At 48.7% G+C, this 18,390-nt stretch overlaps 1 long non-coding RNA gene across 1 annotated transcript in view; it reads right to left on the bottom strand.

Annotated features, from left to right (window-relative positions):
• The window catches only part of LOC125965163 (uncharacterized), a 38,308-nt gene extending 21,562 nt beyond the window's left edge, over positions 1 to 16,746 (bottom strand). The window contains exon 1 of the long non-coding RNA XR_007478744.1: positions 13,254 to 16,746. This is a non-coding gene — a long non-coding RNA (uncharacterized LOC125965163). The remainder of the gene's footprint in view (positions 1 to 13,253) is intronic.
• Positions 16,747 to 18,390: the final 1,644 nt, after the last annotated feature.

Here is an 18,390-nt window from a genome sequence, read left to right as displayed (position 1 = left end):
CCCTTGTTTAAAATACTGTGACAGTGAAATAAGCCAGACACAACAGGACACAGACTACACGATTCCACTTACAGAGGTCCCTGGAGTAGTCGAATTCAGAGACGGAAAGTAGAGCGGAGGCCAGCAGGGACTGGGGGAGGGGGAGGGGAGGGGCGTGGTTGTTTAATGGGGGCAGAGTTTCAGTTTGGGGAGATGAAAAAAGTTCTGGAGATGGTTGGTGGTGATGCTTGCAGAGCCATGCGAATGTACTTAATGCCACTGAACTATACACTCAAAATGGTTACATGGTAAATTTTCTATTCTGTGTATTTTACCACAGTTTTAAAAAAATGCTATGACAAAATCAGAATCTTGAGTGGTGCGGGGAAGCCCACGTTTTTAACCGGCTCCCCCGTGGTTCTTATGCCCCCTCAGCATGAGAGCTGGGAATGTCACGGCCTCTTAGCTGTGCGACCTCAGTCAAGTCACAGAACGTACGGATCCCAAAGTCCCCTGTCTGGAAATGGACGTGAGACTTTCCTCACCTGTTCTTGTGCGGATCACACTAGAGGAGGAATGCAATGTGCCAGGAGTGTGGGAGCTGCCCAACAAAAGTGAACTTGACAGTCGGTCCACAGACACTTCCTGAGCAGCCTGGGTACCGAGCTGAGCCGGGACCTGCCCTCAGTCATCCCTCAGGTCCCTGCGCCTGCACACTGCAGGGGTCTCCCTTCCCCCATGCTCAGGCCTCCGAAGAGTTACCTGCCAGAAACAACATCTGGCAATAGGTAAGGAGGTTCCTGACTTCTCAGAGGCCTCGGCTTGGCAGGTCCGGTCCGCACACACATTCCATTCCTCTCAGCAAGAGCCCAGGGGCTGGGAGGGGGGTGGGGCAGGCCCCAAGGCCGCCTCACACCAAAACTCGACCCCTCCGGCCCTGCCAGTGCCCCTCCCAGCCTCCGCCACCGACCCAGGGCCCTTGGTTCAGCTCTCACTCAGGCCATTTCTACCGGCCTCTAGACCTCCGGAGAGCGCTGGTAGGAAAGTGTCTCTTCTTTTCCTTTTCTCTCCTCTTCTACTTTTCCCAAACTGACCACCTCTAGCCATGTTTAGAAAAGAAGAAAGTCTACACTAGTACAAAAATAGCTTTAAAATAATACCTCCCAGGCCTTTTGGGATAAAAGTGTTTCACTAATGTGACAGCTAAGATTACAAAGTGCATCTCCTTCAGCACTTACCGTAATAAGATAGTTGGATGTTTTTAATACCTTTATCTTTTTAAAAGAGGTCCATTTACTTGCGTAGTTTGGGGTCTGTAAAGGGGTAAATGTGCTAGGAAGTTACCTAAAGAGTCACTTCAGGCTAACACTTTTGTCTTGGGTACCAGGAGGGTCGGAAGGAAGGCTGCTCGCGACCCCTTTATTAAGGTGTCTCCCCAAGGGCCTGTCACGTACCAAGGAGGACACCCTGGAGAAGGGCCAGGCCTCCAGCCCTCCAACCCAAGCCTCCCGCTCCCTTCCTTCCCTCTGCGTGAGGCCGTAGCATCAAATCAAAGTCCTCTTTCTAGAACCGGCTCTCCAAGTGGGTCATCCAGCCCTGCGTGCAATCTTGTCCTTTTCCCCGTTTTGCCTAAGAAACTATTCTTGAAAAATTTCCAAAATGGCTTTGGAGAATATTCATATCTCAAATATTTCACTTCAGTGAAGTGTTTTTCACTTTAATAAAAAGCGATGGCAACTTTGGCCGGTGCCTGGGAGCTGGAATCTGGAGAAGAGGGAGTAAGATGCCCGGTGCCCTTGTGGCTTGATTCTGCCGGATCTGTAGAAGGCTGTCACCCGCTCCCTCCCCACTTCCAGCAGGAGGACAGTAGGCAGGGCTTGGGAAGCCTCACCTCGCCCAGACCCCCACCTCCTGCCAGGCGGGCAGCCCTCTGGCCCCCACGGGTGCCCGCTGGGAGAGCAGACTGGACCCAGTGACCTGTCCTGGACCCTGAGAGCCACAGAACCCTCCCCTTTGCCAATCTTGCCTCTCTACTCCTTTCTAGATCCCCCAGTGACTGGTACTCTAAGGGTGGGAGAAAAAAAAGCTCAAGGGTTACATTAAATCATTGGTTGTGACAAAGTGCGTCATTCTAGGTACATCAATTCAGAGGCTAATGGAGCAAACAGGATTAGTGAGAGGAGGGCCTAACGCTTTCTCAGAGGGGTAAGCCTCCAAAGCCTTGATCTCTGGCCCCAAACAGGGCCTTCCTTCCTGAGCCTCTGCTATGCCAGGAATTCTGCACACAGTAAAAAAAAAAAAAAAAAAAAAAATCTCCCCTGGATTTACTACTTTCGGATCTGACCAAGTTGGAATGCCTGCGTGGAGAAAGCTCCTGGCCTGGAGAAGGACGACACTGCGACGACACTGCGTAGGAAACCGGGCCTCAGTAAATAACGCCCTTCACAGAAAAGCCCAGAGGCTGTCCCTCATGAGGGACTGGATGTAAGAACAGCGCAGCCTGGGTAGTTGCTGGGCTGACCCTTCACCCTGAGGTAACTTGCACGAGAAGGAAGGTGTTATGGGCTGAATTGTGGCCCCTGCCCCCCAAATTCACATGTAGAAGTACCTCCAGTACCTCAGAAAGTGACTGCATTTGAAGATGGTCTTTAAAGAAGCAGTTAAGTTAAAATCAGATCACTAGGGTGGGCCCTAACCCCATATGACCCCGGTGTGCTTATAACAAGAGGAAATAAGGTCACAGACAGTTACAGAGGGACGACCGCGTGGAGACAGGAAAAGACCGTCATTTATAAGCCAAGGAGAGGGGCCTCGAGAAACCCACCCTGCCACACCTCGATCTTGGACTTCTAGCCTCCAGGTTCGTGAAAAACAAATGTCTGCTGCTCAGCCATCTGGTCCTGGAGGCCCAAGCAAACTCGTACAGAAGATGCAGCTGTAGAAAACCACGTGCCCCGGATGGGAGTGGCACAGATGAAACTTCAGGAAGTTCAGAGAAGAGGTGAGATTTATTACGAACTTGCAGGGAGGGTGGGAGATCCTCAGATATGATGTTTGGCTACAACTGATTCGCTGAGAAAATTTATGCTGCATCTGTGGAAGCCCTTTCAGTCAAATCGCTGAGGAGGGAAAGAGAAGAGTGAAAGAAAAGTGAATCTGCTCTGTATGTGGAATTTCCAGAATTCCCCTCCCTGTGGGGTCCTAGGTTGGGGTGGCCACGAGAAAGGTGTGCAGGACTTGGAGGGTGCAGGGGAAGCGCAGCCCTTTTGTGCTCTGAGGGTGTAGCAGGGCAGACAGATGCGGGGCAGTTCAGGCATACTTCTTAGTGCTGGGGCAGCCACCTGGCCCACTCCTGGGCCAGGTGTGTGCAGCTCTGGGGTGCGGGGCCCCTGCTTGCCCAGAATGTCACTGCATCATGGTGATCTCAGGTGGTGAGAGCCCTTCCGGTCTGTCCCCTGTCTCTCCCACTCTGCATGCATCTTCCCTCCCAAGCTGGCCCAGCTGAGACCAGCATTCTAGGCTCGACCCTCCGGCGCCTCATTCCTGCCTCCGCACCTCCTACCCTCAGACCTACCACTGCCACCAAAAAAACCTCCCCAAACCTCTGCTTCTAGCAAGTCATCCTTCAGCACACTTCAAAGGCTGGGTCCTTCCAGATCAAGTCTAAACCCTCTGACTAGATGCTAAGACCTTTTATAATCTGTTCCCAACTTACTGCCCCGCCGTCTTCCCTGCTGCTCCCCAGTACATGCACTCTGCCGAGTGAGGCCAGTCCCTTCCTCCCTGTTGGGGTCTGCCATGCCCACTCCATCACTCAGATAGGTCCCCACGCTGTCAGACCTTTGCTTCTTCAAGGTCCAGCTCAAGTCTCATCTCCTTCACAAAGCCTCCATCAAGGCCATTAGGTGCAGTATTTAAGGGAAAAGACGCTGGAGCCAGGCTGTCTGGATTCAAATCCTGGCTTTGCACTTCCAGCTCTGTATGACTTTGAACAAATTACTCAGTCTTTCTGTGCCTCAGGTTCCTCCACTGGAAAATGGAGATGAACAGGGTTCGCAGGGTTATTGAGAAGATTAAATGAGTTCAAGTCACGTAAAACATTTGTATTGTGTCCGACACATAGAAAGCACTTGATAAGGGTTAGTTCTTATTTCATTTTTATTATTACGTGACCATTTCATCCCTCTCCAAGACTCTTTCCCCTGAATTTCTACACCTGGTATAATAGAGACCACATCACTCAAGTACTTAATTATAGTCAGTCTTGTACTGTTCGCTGCAATTTCATGTGTAACAAACAGGAACAAGAACATTTTTTCTGTGATCAGAACATCAATAAGCAATAGCTTATTCATGAACAGAAACTATTCCTCATTCTTTACTTTCAGCATAAGGGGGAGAACTTGCCCTGTTTCTTCCTGGTAGCATTTAACCCCTAAGAGACCCAGGAGGGAAAAGATAGGGACAACATGTCAGGAACAGGAAGACATGAAAATGCCCACAGAATGGTCCTGAAACCCATCCTCCTGGAACATTTGAACACCAAGAAGATGACATTTTGACAGACAAAATGTCTGTCATTTTGGGGTGGGGTGGTCTGACCAGAGGCAGGGCCCTCAGCCAGTGTCTGCTCCCTGGAAACTGAACAGCACCCAAGTAACAGAAGACCCCGAAGGCCCAGGGCCCAAGGGGCCAGCAGATGGCCATAGTATCAAGGTGGGGTGGGCCCCTGACACTGTGCAGGCTCCCAGCTTTGCTGCCAAGGGCCTTCTGGTTTACCACCCAGACCACTGAAAGCTCATGAATCAGTCCATAGATCAAGACAATACAGGAGTTATGTGGCACTCAGCTGTTTTAGGTCTCCGTTTCTTCCACTTTAAAATGAAGGGATTGGTGGAACCAGAGGATAGCTAACAAACCACCCAGTTCTGCAATTCTGCACAGTGAGTTCTTTGCGCAGTCAGAGCAAGCAAAGGCAGTCAAGGAGGACTCTGAGAGTTTGATTTCCATCAATACTACCCAAAGCACTCTATAGATTCAAAGCAATCCCCATCAAAATTCCAAAGGCATTTTTCACAGAAATAGAAAAAGAAAATCCCAAAATTTTTATGGAATCACAAAAGTCTCCAAATAACCAAAGAAATCTTGAGAAGGAAGAAAGCTGGAGGCACCCCACATCCTGATTTTAAACTATATTACAAAGCTGTAGTAATCAAAACAGTATGGCATTGGCATAAAACAGACACATAGATCAATGGAACAGAATAGAGAGCCCAGAAATTAAACCATGCATTTATGGTTAATTAACTTACAACAAAGGAGCCAAGACTATACAATGGGAAAAAGACAGTCTCTTCAATAAATGAGAGTTTAATTTCCCCTTCCCTGTACACAGAGCTGCACAAAAGAAGGAAAAAAACCGGAGCCACAGAATAGCCCCTCTGTGCTTCATGCATTTGGCACTAGAGCCCTCCTGGCTGAGAGGTGCCAAAGCTAAGGATGAATACAACAAGGTGTGCAACTTACCCAGGTTTAAGTTTCAGCTGTGACACTTACAGGCAAGTTACCTGATTTTTGTGAAGCCTCAGTTTTCTCAGCCAATACACAAGGCTAATAATAATACTTACTTCATGCACTTATTGATTAAAATGTAAAGCACCTTGCACAGGACCCAAAGCAGAGGAGGTGCCCAAATCATTCAGAAAATGTTGATCAGGTACCCAGTAAGGGACAGACACCATTCCAAGGCACTGGAGCACAGTCTTGCAAAAAAAAAAAAAACCTCTCCCTTATAGCGTTTAATTTTAGAAGGAGAAGACAGATAATAAGAAGTAACCTTAATAAAGGTCAGATTTCCTCAAAAGCACAGGAGAAGAATATGAAGAAAAATCAACTAGGGTAAGAAGGATAGAGATGGAGCCGGGATTTCTAGGTAGAATCCGCAGCAAAGTCCACTCAGAGAAGACGAGCCTTGAACGGACACCTCAGTAAGTGTCACTATTATCCTCATGGCCAGTCCTGGTGGCGCCAGGGTTTGGTGCCGACAATGTATTTTTCCTGGTGTCCAAATGGGCATTTCTCCCCAACATATCTCACAAAAGAGACTGTCAGGGTTGGAAGAGACTCAGATTCTCTGGTTCATTTTATAGAGGAAGAATGAAACCCACAAAGGTGGGCCAACAAACCCAGGGTCACACGGTTAGTTCAGAGACCGAGATTGGTGCCACCTCAAGTCTCCTGACTCTAAGACCAATATTCTTGCCTCTGCTTCATACCCTGTTGCCCTAGGCTGACTCAGACCCACGTAAAATCGAGGCCTGGAGCCTGGAAGATTTCTAGCCTGGTGTTGTATTTCAGCCTGCACAGTAGCTCAGGGTTATTAGCTGTGCAGTCTGAATATATATCTTTCAGACACATTTACAGGGAAAAAAAAATTATCATGGACTTGCAAGAAGACATTCACGAACCAGCGACCCCAGTTTGAACAAATAAAAATGAAAGACCATCACTTCAGGGCATCCCTGGGCACCAAGAATACCACACACACAAATGCAACCACCCTGGAACCACTCATATGACACTCCTCAGCTGTAAGGCAGTCATCGAAAGACCAAGAATTTGTTGACTTTTTTTCCCTCAGATTGTCATCAAAATGTAAAAACACTATTTGATTTGTGTAGACTCCTTGAGCCCCTGAGAAGATGCCCACAGAGTCCAGTTTGGGGAACTCAGATACGACACAGGTTTGTTTTTTGTTTTGTTTTGGGTTTTTTTGGCACAGGTTTTTGAAGGGCTGTTTGTTATAGGATAAATCCTTGCAGTGATCAGGGGCATTTACAAGAACTACTAAGGCTAAAGGGGGCTGCAAAAAGTGATCAACCCAGTTTGCTTCATTTTGAAGCTGCCCTGGGCCAGAAGGATGAGACTGGAGCCTGGTAGCCATGGGACTTTCATACGTCTGCATGACTCTCAGAGACTAGGAACATCTGTGGGCCGTTAAGGTGGGGACCTCAGAGCACCATCCATCCATTCATTGAACAGATACTAACTGAGCACCTAGTGTGTGCCTGGCACTGTTACAGGCACTGAGGATATGACAGGAAACCAAACAAAGCCTCTGACATCATGAAGCTTACATTCTAGTGAGGAGGAAGGAAAGGAGCAGATTAGGGAGGGCGTATGTGTCAGACTGTGATAAGTAAGTGGGTAAAAGGCATGGGTGACGCCTGGAATCAGGAGAGCAAGGGCTTGTTACTTTAAGTTTTCAGAGAAGGGCTCTCTAGAGACGTGACATTGGAAGGCGAAGAGTTTGTCAAGGGAAGAACATTCTAGGCATAGTTCTCCACAAACTCAGAAGCCCTGAGGCGGCACGGCAAGGGGACACTTGTGGCCTGAGCTGATGAGGGAAGGAGAGGTGGGGTCAGATGAGCAGTGAGGGCCAACAGACCTTTGCAAGCACTTAAATTTTGCCTCGAGTGAGATGGGGAGTGAGATGCTGGAATGAGGAATGACATTATTTGACTAATGTTTTTCACGGGTTGAACTTATTGCTGTGCTCAGAAGAGACCAGAGGGGGACCAAGACTGAAACAGGGAGGCCAGTTAGGAAACAATTGTCATAATGCAGACGAGCGGTGTGGTGGCCTGGATCCGGCAGCAATGTTCGGGATGGTGAGAAATGACTCGATTCTGGGTACAGAGGATGGAGCCGATGGGAATTGCTCATTGTCTAAACATGAGTTGTAAGAGAATTCGAGAAGTCCAAGATGACTCGAGTTTTAGCCTGAAGCACCTGAGGGTAGAGTTGACATTGATGGAGATAAAGTCCGTGGGAGGGCCTGGGGTGGGTGGGGGTCGGGGAGAAGGGAGGTAAAGAGAGAATTTTCCCACCAGGTGTTCAAGCTCTGATCTTGATTTATAAAGTCAACCTTGCATAAGAGATGGACCATATGATCCCACAATTCCACCACAGGGCATAACACTCAAAAGAATTGAAAGCAGGGACTCATACTTGTACACCAATGTTCGCGGCAGTGCCATTCACAATAGCCAAAAAGTGGAAACAACTCAAATGTCCATTGACAGATGACTGGATAAGCAAAATGTGACCTATACATAAAATTCAGCCTATAGAAGAAAGGAGGTTCTGACACATGCTACAGAATGGACGTACCCTGAAGACATTATGCTACGTGAAGTAAGCCAGCCATCAAAGGACAAATGTATGGGGCTTCCCCGGTGGCGCAGTGGTTAAGAATCCGCCTGCCAATGCAGGGGACACGGGTTCAAGCCCTGGTCCGGGAAGATCCCACATGCCGCGGAGCAACTAAGCCCGTGTGCTGCAACTACTGAGCCTGCGCTCTAGAGCCCGCAAGCCACAACTACTGAAGCCTGTGCGCCTAGAGCCCGTGCTCTGCAACAAGAGAAGCCACTGCAATGAGAAGCCCTCACACCGCAACAAAGAGTAGGCCTCACTCTCTGCAACTAGAGAGAGCCCGCGTGCAGCAATGAAGACCCAACGCAGCCAAAACTAATAAATAAATAAATATTTTTTAAAAAGGACAAATGTATGACTCCACCAATATGAGGCATGTAATGTAGTTAAATTCACAGAGACAGAAAACAGAATCGTGGTTGCCAGGAACTGGAGGGAGAAAAGGGGAAGTTATTGTTTAATGGGTACAGAGCTTCTGTTTGGGAAGATGACAGTGTTCTGGGGACAGAGAATGGTGATGAGTGCCCAACAATGTGAATGTACTTAATGCCACTGCACTGTACACCTAAAAATGGTTAAAACGCTAAATCTTATGTATATTTTACAATTAAAAAAAAATTAGGTGGCAATCTCACAGGTTAGTCCACTGGCAAGGGCTCTCTAAGGCTTTAGAGGAACTTCCCTGGCGGTCCAGTGGTTAAGACTCCACACTTCCACTGCAGGGGCCACAGGTTTGATCCCTGATCAGGGAACTAAGATCCCGAATATGCAATAAATAAATAAATAAATAAAGGCTTTAGAGATTTATAAATACAAACTCAAAAAAAAAAAACAAAAAAAAATCATCCTAGAGTTTCCCCATGGTTAGTGGTGGTTGCAGGAATATCTGCACGTAATCCGCCAAGAGGGCTTCAACAGAGAGAGACAGAACACGGGGGGAGGGGCAGAGGTGAAACAGAAGCCTATTCCAGGCAGAAAGAACATATGAAAGAGATACGACTGGGAATTCCCTGGTGGTCCAGCGGTTAGGACTTGGTGCTCTCACTGCCAGGGGCCCAGGTTGGATCCCCGATCAGGGAACTAAGATCCCACAAGCCATGCAGCACAGCCAATAAAAGAGAGAGAGAGAGAGGGAGGACTTGAATAAGACGGCCAGAGAAGGAAAGAGGATTGAAACAACGGGAGCAGGGATGCTGTGGACCAGCAAAGGTGGGGAGATCTGATGACGGCTCTGGTGACCCAGAGAAAGTCATTGTGTTTAACATCCTGTGTGGAGCTGATAAAGGGGCATAATTACAAGAGGTCACGTTACTGAGTGCTTACTCTGTGTCTAAGCCCTGCTCGGCTACTAACTGGCTTAATCCTCACAACCACCACACAAGGGAAATACTCTAATCATCCTGATTTCACAAATGGGGAAACAAGAACCTGTCCCATCAGAAGGTTAGAGTAGCAGAAACAGGATTGAAACCCCGGCAGTCCAGTTCCGGAGCGGAGCTCTTAACCACGAGGCTACCCAGCTCTCAATGCCAGACAGTGTGACGTGCAAACATTGTGACTTTGGGGGTGGACATTTATAGATTCAACTTCCCAGCATTTCATCTTTCAAAACCCTCTTAGGCACTTAAGACACCACGTGGCCAGATAGAGGTCTGGAGCAAAAGCCCCACTGGTCTGAACCTCACGGTCTTATCTCAAAGTCCAGCCACGGCTCTCTGATCAAACACACTGATTTTCTGCTTATTTACCAAAATGACTCTTTATGACAACAGCTGACAGCAGTGCTGCTGTGAGAAAGCCGACCCCAAGCTCTGTTCTGTTTTTAACTATTAAGGGACACGGCAGAAACCTCTTGAGAAGCTGAAGTAGAGAAAGCCCGAGGCCAATGGAGGGGGGCAGGAAATGTTCGTTTCAGCTGAAGTCAGGTTTACATGAAATTCCGACTTCAAAGTCCATGAAAGTGAGGGCCGTGAAAGCAGGTTTCAAAGGAAACGTTTGTGATCAGGGAAAAGCCTGTAACCTGGCCAGTAGAGGAGTCCCAGCAAGGACAGCTGTAATCTTTCTCCTGTCGTTGAAAGCAAAGCTCGCGAAGATGAAAAGCCCCAGCGAGTTCTTCTAAGCTCCGCAGACTTTATGTGAATCCCCGTGCCTGGCTGCATGAATTCTACCTCCTTCTGTGCTGGCTGCCGGTAAATGCTTACTGAGTGAATAGATGTGATGCATCCGGTGTATAACAGGTCCTTTGGGGAAAGGGGTCAAATCCCAATCGTCTTTAAATCTTGAGACACTTAATAAATGTTGAAGTACATCGTACTAGAAAAAAGTGCTGCGTTGGAAACGCAAACACTGTGAGAGTCTAAGCTGCTCCCAAAAGGACGAGGAGTATGCAGCCACGTGAGAGCTGGGAAGCCAGTCAGAAGCTCCTGCCGTCATCTCTCTATTGTATGTGCCAGGCATACTGTGCAGGGGACCTTCCCAGGTCCCCAGGGGATGTGAAGTCTAGCAGAAGCCCAGTACTGTGGGAGTTGATATGGGGGTGCCCGGCACCGCAGGAGGGCACTGAGCCCAGACCCAGAGGCTCAGGGGGTCTGAGGTAGTGACTCAAAGGCCCAGAAAAACGGGGGGCAGAAAGAGTGTTGGGGAGAATTGTGAAGACAGGAGCAGGGACCAACATCATGAATTTGGGTACCAGCAAGCGCTCTGGTATGCGTGGGGCGACAGGTGCACATGGGAAAGCCGTGGGTGCTGAAATGTCAGCAGGTCATGGCAGCCTTGGGTGCTAAGACAAAGACATGAACTTCACCCTGAAAGCCAAGAGGAGCCTCTGAAGAATTATAAGCAGGGGAGTAACATGATCCGATTTTTCTTTTAGACTGGCCTCTACTTAAAGCTCACTCCCTCTGTGGAGGAAAAGGTCTAAGACAGGCGGACCCGTAAATAATGGTGGCAACTGCAGTCAATAATGAAAACCTAAGATGTCAGGGATGTTAAGGAGGGGGGTGCTGGTGTGGCGACCAGATGGTTACAGAGCTGATCAGAGGCAGAGAAAACTCGACGGGGGTCCGGTTGGCAGGGTGAGGGGAGGCGCAGGTGGGCCCAGTGCTGGAAAGCAGGCTTGAGAATCAGCAGCCCCAAGAGGTTGCCCAGAGAGTCCAGAAAGAGAAAAATAAAGAGCCCAGGACAGGTCCTCGGGAAATTCTGCCACTTGTGAGCTCGCAGGAAGAGACAAGGCCATAAGGGGCCTGGGAAGGTCGTCCTAACCATGCAGACAGAAGAGAAATCACTAGGGAATTCCCTAGCGGTCCAGTGGTTAGGACTTGGCACTTTCACGGCTGTGGTCTGGGTTCAGTCCCTGGTCGGGGAACTGAGATCCCGCAAGCTGTGCAGTGAGGTCAGAAAAAAAGAAAAAGAGGGCTTCCCTGGTGGCGCAGTGGTTGGGAGTCCGCCTGCCAGTGCAGGGGACACGGGTTTGGGCCCTGGTCCGGGAGGATCCCACATGCCGCGGAGCAACTAGGCCTGTGCGCCACAGCTGCTTAGCCCGCGTGCCACAACTACTGAGCCCGTGTGCCACAACTGCTGAGCCCGCGTGCCACAACTGCTGAGCCCGCGTGCCACAACTGCTGAGCCCGCGCGCCTAGAGCCCGTGCTCCGCAGCGGGAGGGGCCACCACAGTGAGAGGCCCGAACACGGCGGTGAGGAGTGGCCCCCACTCACTGCAGCTAGAGAGAGTCTGCGTGCAGCAACGAAGACCCAACGCCTCCAAAAAACAAACAAACAAACAAATAAATCTCAAAAAAAATAAGTCTTTAAAAAAAAAAAGAAAGAAAGAAAAAAGAGAGAAATCACTAAGCCAGGGGAGGAGGGGGATTCCAGGAGGGAGAGGACACAGCACCAAATGCCCTGAGACTACCCTGGGCAGAATGAAGGATGAGCAAGAACCCCTCTGGGTGGAGACGGGGGAAGCCCCATAGCAGTGGGTGGGGCACTGGCATGAGTGGGACACGAGGAAGAGGTGATAGAGAAAGCAGGTGACCTTTCCAAGCAGGTTGGCTCTACAAGGACAACACCACAGCAAGGGCGGGAGGGGCTGAAGGAGGGTTGCTTTAAAGGGGGAAGGGCGAGAGCGTATCTATTTGCCGAAAGGAGATGCCAAGATAGAGGTGGGGTGCTGAGGAGAGCAGGGGTGACTGAGGGAGGTGAGGGAAGGGTATGCACAGAACCCCTGGAGGGATAAGGCTAATGCCGGGATGGAGGAGGTGGGGGGGCGGCGTCTGTGGGGGCGAAGGGACAGGAAACCCCAATACTCCCCAGTGACGAACAGTGACTGCTCCAGCTGGTGGTGCCACGTGAGATGCAGGCTCGGTGGCGAGTTCAACATTTCAGGAGAAGCTAGGCTATTCCTCTTGACCACGTTCCCGATTCTCTGGAAACCTCCTGATTTTTAAATGTTCGCAACTACCTCAAATACAGTGAGCCCCAACCCTGACTATGGCCCAAATTAAGATCCCCATGACCAGGATTTCCACTTCCCACAGTTACTTCCTCTCATCTCCCCCTTCACGTGGGCGTCTCCCCTCTGGAGAAAGCATTTCCGTTACAGGATCCAAAATACTTTTTCCTCAACTCTGCGGATCTTCACTAGAAGTAGCTACTAATCCTTAAGTTCTAAGTCTCTGGTCTCTGCCCCGCCCTGAATTCAACAGATACTGTCCTGTAAGCCGTGTGAATGTTCCTCATATGCCACACATGTTAACAGCCTTACATACAAAGAAACCCTTGAGACTCCTTTAGAAGGAGTCAATTATATTCTTCTAATTCTTCTGTGTTTTCCACAGGCTTTTCAAACAGCTGAAAGGAGAGAGGAAGACTTGAATTTCTAGGTCCTAGAGAGGAAGGTGGGGGGGCCCTGGTGCTCCGAGCCAGCTCTCTCCTGAGTGTGGCTTCAGGTCCAGGGAGGCATGGTCATCTGCACAGGCTCCCATGAGCCTCATGTCTGGATGGAGGTATCATTATTACAATTAAAGTTATCATTCTTTCGGGGCCCACGAAACTTCTCTCACCTGTGTTTGGGGTGGAGACTGACTCTGCCCGGGCTTGGCTGGTGGCTTCCTCAAGTTTATTCTGGTCTTTGCATTCCAGGGCTGATGGCTGTGGTGCATTCTAACAACAAGGACAAGGGTTGTTACCAGTCGCACATCAAATCACCCAACCAATTAACGTTTCTCAAATGCCTAATATATAAAAAAAACGAGGAGCCCCACGTTTACGCCCCACCGCATCTCAGTCCAGCCCACCCATCACTAGGAAGCTCTGCCTGTAGGAGAGATAACAGGATCTTAAGAAGGGAGCTGGCATCAGCTGAAAGACATCCTTCTGTGAAAGTCCAGTGACCCTCATAGAAAGGGGACAATGCCATCTCAGGTTCATCAGTACAGCAGACCCAGTCCCTGGCCTCAAGGGTTTGGCGGTGGCAGAAGAAAAGAGATAAGGTGCAATTCAATACTGAGGAACAAGATGTTGTCAAGTGAGGAACGTGTAGAAAGGAGGGTGTGTTACTGTCCACTCTGCATCTTTTCTCTGTACCACAACTGACCCGGATGCCATGCGGCAGGAGCTCTAACCAGTGGATTGAATTCCACTAAGAGTTCCTGAAGCCTATGTGGTAGATCTCCAACGCAAGGGTCACCACCATCTCAGAGTAGGGGGTCCCCTGAGGAAGGGAAGCCTACCTGAGCACGGGATTCCCTGGCCAATGCCAGAATCCTGTCTGGCAACAACATGGAAACCAGTTTGTGGAGAACAGAGTTACTATCAGTAGCTTCCACAGGCTGTTCCTTTCAGGTGTTTGCTCAAGTTGAACATCAGCCCAAGAAATTACTCTTTCTCGGGAGAAAGTAACTTGGAGATTGATGAAAGAATGAGTCTGGATCTTCAACTTCAAATTGGTCAATTTTCTTATTCATGCTTTCCTCTTCCAGGTGATCTATCCTCACCATAAGTAACAAGCACATCCCTCATTAGAATTTCCTAAGGGCCGAGACCATGGATTATTTGTCTTTGTATCCCTGTTTATAGAGCCTAGCACATTGTCCCAGGCACTCTGGAAAAGTTTGTGGCTTGAATAGATGACTGACAAAGGAAGGAAGGAAGGAAGGAAGGAAGGAATGAAGGAAGGAAGGAAGGAAGGAAGGGAGGAAGGGAGGGAGGGAGGGAGGGAGGGAGGGAGGAGGAAGGAAGGAAGGAATATTTTTTTGACTGAATGATACTTGCATTTCTTTAACAACCACTGACATGAAAACTGAGACACAGAGAGCTTAAGTAACTTGCCCAAGGTCACACGGCTAGGAAGTCGCAGAGCTGGGATTTGAACCCAGGCCACCTGGTTCAAGAACCCACACGCAAAACTATTAAACCATCCACTTATGTTTCCCAGCATATACTAGAAAATATGAAAGAAAAACAAAGTCCAAGGCAAAGTGACCAAAATATCCAAAAGAAGAAGTTATCCTGAAGAAAATATGGTTCTTTGCTAACTATATCGATTGCCTTGCACTGTCCTGTTGGCAGAACTCATAGCCTGAACTAGAGCACTTTAGAAACGAGAGAATAATATTACTGCACTGGCAAAACAAAGGTTCTGTGGTAGCTGGACTGGATAAAGGGGTAAAAACCAAATTCGGTCTCAATTGACTTTAGGAAAGGAGATAGTCAAACCAGCAAGCAAATGGTTTTCTGATACAAATAGGAAATTAATCTGATACAAATAGGAAATTAACCTGAAACCATCAGAACAAGTCACCCTGCCTTAAAATCCTATGACCTCTCTAAAAATGTAAGCCTCGGAAGGAAGCCACTATTAAATACAGCCGTACTGAGTGGTGAGTCCAGTTCAATCCCCAGAGATTAATATTAAGGCACTAAGTGGTTCTAAGGTGTGCCTTGTTAGTAACAGAGAACAGTGTCCAGAGGAAACTTTCAGGGAGAAAAATCCTTTCACAGCCACCATTTTGGTGTCTTCCTGAGTACAGAGGATGAGAAAAATAGAACAAGGAACCCAAGACATCGAGGTGGAGATGGGGAAGAGAAAGAGTCATGAAATTAAATGGTGTAAAAATTTAAATGCTCTTAAAGCTTTTCCTTTTCAAAGGGACTCTCCGGGCTTCCCTGGTGGCGCAGTGGTTGAGAGTCCGCCTGCCGATGCAGGGGACGCGGGTTCGTGCCCTGCTCCGGGAAGATCCCACGTGCCGCGGAGCGGCTGGGCCCGTGAGCCATGGCCGCTGAGCCTGCGCGTCCGGAGCCTGTGCTCCACAACGGGAGAGGCTACAACAATGAGAGGCCCGCGTACCGCAAAAAAACAAACGAACAAAAACAAACAAACAAAAGGGACTCCCCGGCACTTCCCTGGCGGTCCAGTGGTTAAGACTCCACGCTTCCACTGCAGGGGGCGCAGGGTTCCATCACTGCTCAGAGAACTAAGATCCCGCATGCTGCACAGTGTGGCCAAAACAAATAAAAAATAAATAAAAGGGACTCCTCTGTGGAAAACATTGTACTAGATGACGTGTGAGCTTGGAAAAGATTAAGGCAGGATCCAGCTGGTGGTTCAGCTTCTGATGTACCAGAAGATAAGCCTGGCATCATCTAAGTCAAGCAAGGGACAAAACCAACGACTTCTGCTGACGTGTCCCACGCTGATCAAAGGAGAAACCCAGAGGCCGGGAGCAGAGAATGCACTGCTGTGTCAGACCAGACAATTGGCATCATCATTCCAGGGCATGAACTGTGTGGCAGGAACGGACGTGAAGGAAGGGCAGGCTGTGGCCAAAGAACTCTTTGGAGCCATTCCAGAGAAGAGAGGATGGGGGACTGGGTGGGGCATTCCCCAGAGGCCCTGCAAGACCCCAGACGCTGGCGTTTTACATCTAAAAGGTACAGTGAAGTGTGTGGAGAAAACTGATACATAACGAGATTCCCCTGCAAAAGGGTAGAGACCGGCTTAGTTACTCACTCCCTGTAAAATAGTAACAAAGCACACAGTGGTTAAATAGTGTTATTACTGTACATGTTATTATGTTACTAATGTGAATCGCTCACAGTTTCCTGGCCAGGAAGATTGAACTGAAGTTTTTATTTTAACAATGAAATCATGTTTTTTTGACCAACAGATTGGTAAAAAATAAAAGAGCTCAATAAAAACAAATAAGGGTATAGAGAAAGCAGGGGCTTTCATACCCAGAATGTACATAGATACTGCCTTTTGGGAGGGCGATTGGGAGCAGCTATTAAAATGTTAAATGCATGTGCTCCTTCGCCCAGCAATTCCATTGCTAGGTATCTGAGTGAAATCCTTGTACATGTGCTCAAAATGGCATGTGCCAGGGTGTTCCTAGACACGGGAAACAACATGCAACATACAATATTTCATCTAGGCTATGCAATATTTCACAACAGTGAAGGAGAATGAAGCAGATCTGTATTTACCTACACAGAACATCTCCAAAACATATTGTTAAGGGGAAAAAAGCAAATTGCAAAACAATATGCTATGGTCTTTTTTTTTTTTTTTTTTTTATGGCTGCGTTGGCTCTTCGTTGCTGCGCGCGTGTCTCTGGGAGAGAAGCTGGGGGGTTGACAAAATATGCCCAGAGGCAGGGTCAGCTCTTCTAGGCCAGGGAAAAAGGAAGAGGTGTCTGCAGTTGGGCAGCTCCAGTGCCACTCCCCAGGCCTTGTGAAGGGATTGAGAACCAAGTACGGAAGGAGGGAAGGGGACAGCCAAGCTCTGTCTGCCTTAGGAGGCCTGGGTCCTCAGGGCTACCAAGGAGAGTTCCCTTCCTGCACGGGGCCACTTAGAATGATGATGGCTGAGAGCCAACAAGTAGGGTGACAGAGGGACAGAGAGTAAGAGGAAAGTGAGTGGAAGGAAGGAAGATTAGAGAGGAAAGGAGCTCGTGGAGGAGCAGGCGTTGCTCCACCTTGGCCAAAAGCGGGGAGCCCGTCTCTCCCTTCAAGTGTCATCTGGCGCCAGAGCAAGGCCCAGCAGCCCTGACTGTGCTGGGAGCTATGTGAGAGCCTGCCCTTCCTCAGCATCCTCACTTCCCCTCCTTCTGCCCGTCTGTCCCCGACACCAGGGCACCTGATTTCTGCTTTGCTTCCGGTCTGAGCTGAATGGAACAGGGAATAGGACAGGTGAAGTGACTCCAGAGAGGTCTAACCTGAAAAAGCAGCACTGAGACGAAGCTTGCCATAGTAATCATTTTACAGTATACACATAGATCAAATCATTACCTTGTACACCTAAAGCTAACGCAACATTACATGTCAATTACATGTCAATAAAACTGGAAAAAGAAAAAGTGGAACTGAATTTGTGGTTTACTCAAGAGATTAAACATACAGTTTAAGGAGAGAGGGTTAAGGGAATCCTGTAACCCAGAACAGCCTGCCTCCACAGAATGATGGCAAGGAGCGGGCCCTGGGGTACACACAGAGGAATGACTCAATAATAGTGAAATGGCGGACATCCTTAAAAAGCCAGTAAGGGAGAGATTTCAGGCTCGGGCAGCCTCTCCTGAGGCCTTCAGATCATCCCTCAGAGGCCCCAGGGATGCCCCAGCTGACCCTGACCCAGCCAGCGTCATGTGATGCCAGTTCACACGGGTGCTGGGAGGCAAAGGTAATCTAATTATTCTGGAAAGTCATGTTTGCTAGGGAAGACTGGCTCTGTTCAAGATCAGTGTCAGGTTTGAACCTGTTCTTCCCAGACCCACGTGCTGTACCTCAGAGAGCAAGACAGGGAGAAACGCAGGGCGGTGTGAGCAGCTTTGCAGAGGTCTGATGACTTATAACATCCAAGTGGGTTTAAAACCACCATGCCCAGTTGATGGACTGGACCTCAAGCTAAAGAATCACCTCCACTTCATTTCTTTTCCACTTTGAACTCAGAGAATCAACGGGGAGATTCCTGACCCACCACTTCACATAGTAAATAATCCTTTCAGTAGAGAATGGATAAACAACAGGTCCTACCGTATAGCACAGGGAACTATATTCAATATCCTGTGATAAACCATAATGGAAAAGAATATGAAAAAGAACGTACATATATGGGGCTTCCCTGGTGGCACAGTGGTTAAGAATCTGCCTGCCAATGCAGGGGACACGGGTTCAAGCCCTGATCTGGGAAGATCCCACATGCCA

Source organism: Orcinus orca, chromosome 8, assembly GCF_937001465.1.
Source record: "Orcinus orca chromosome 8, mOrcOrc1.1, whole genome shotgun sequence".
Taxonomy (NCBI): domain Eukaryota; kingdom Metazoa; phylum Chordata; class Mammalia; order Artiodactyla; family Delphinidae; genus Orcinus; species Orcinus orca.
This window is presented reverse-complemented; position numbering and strand designations above follow the sequence as displayed.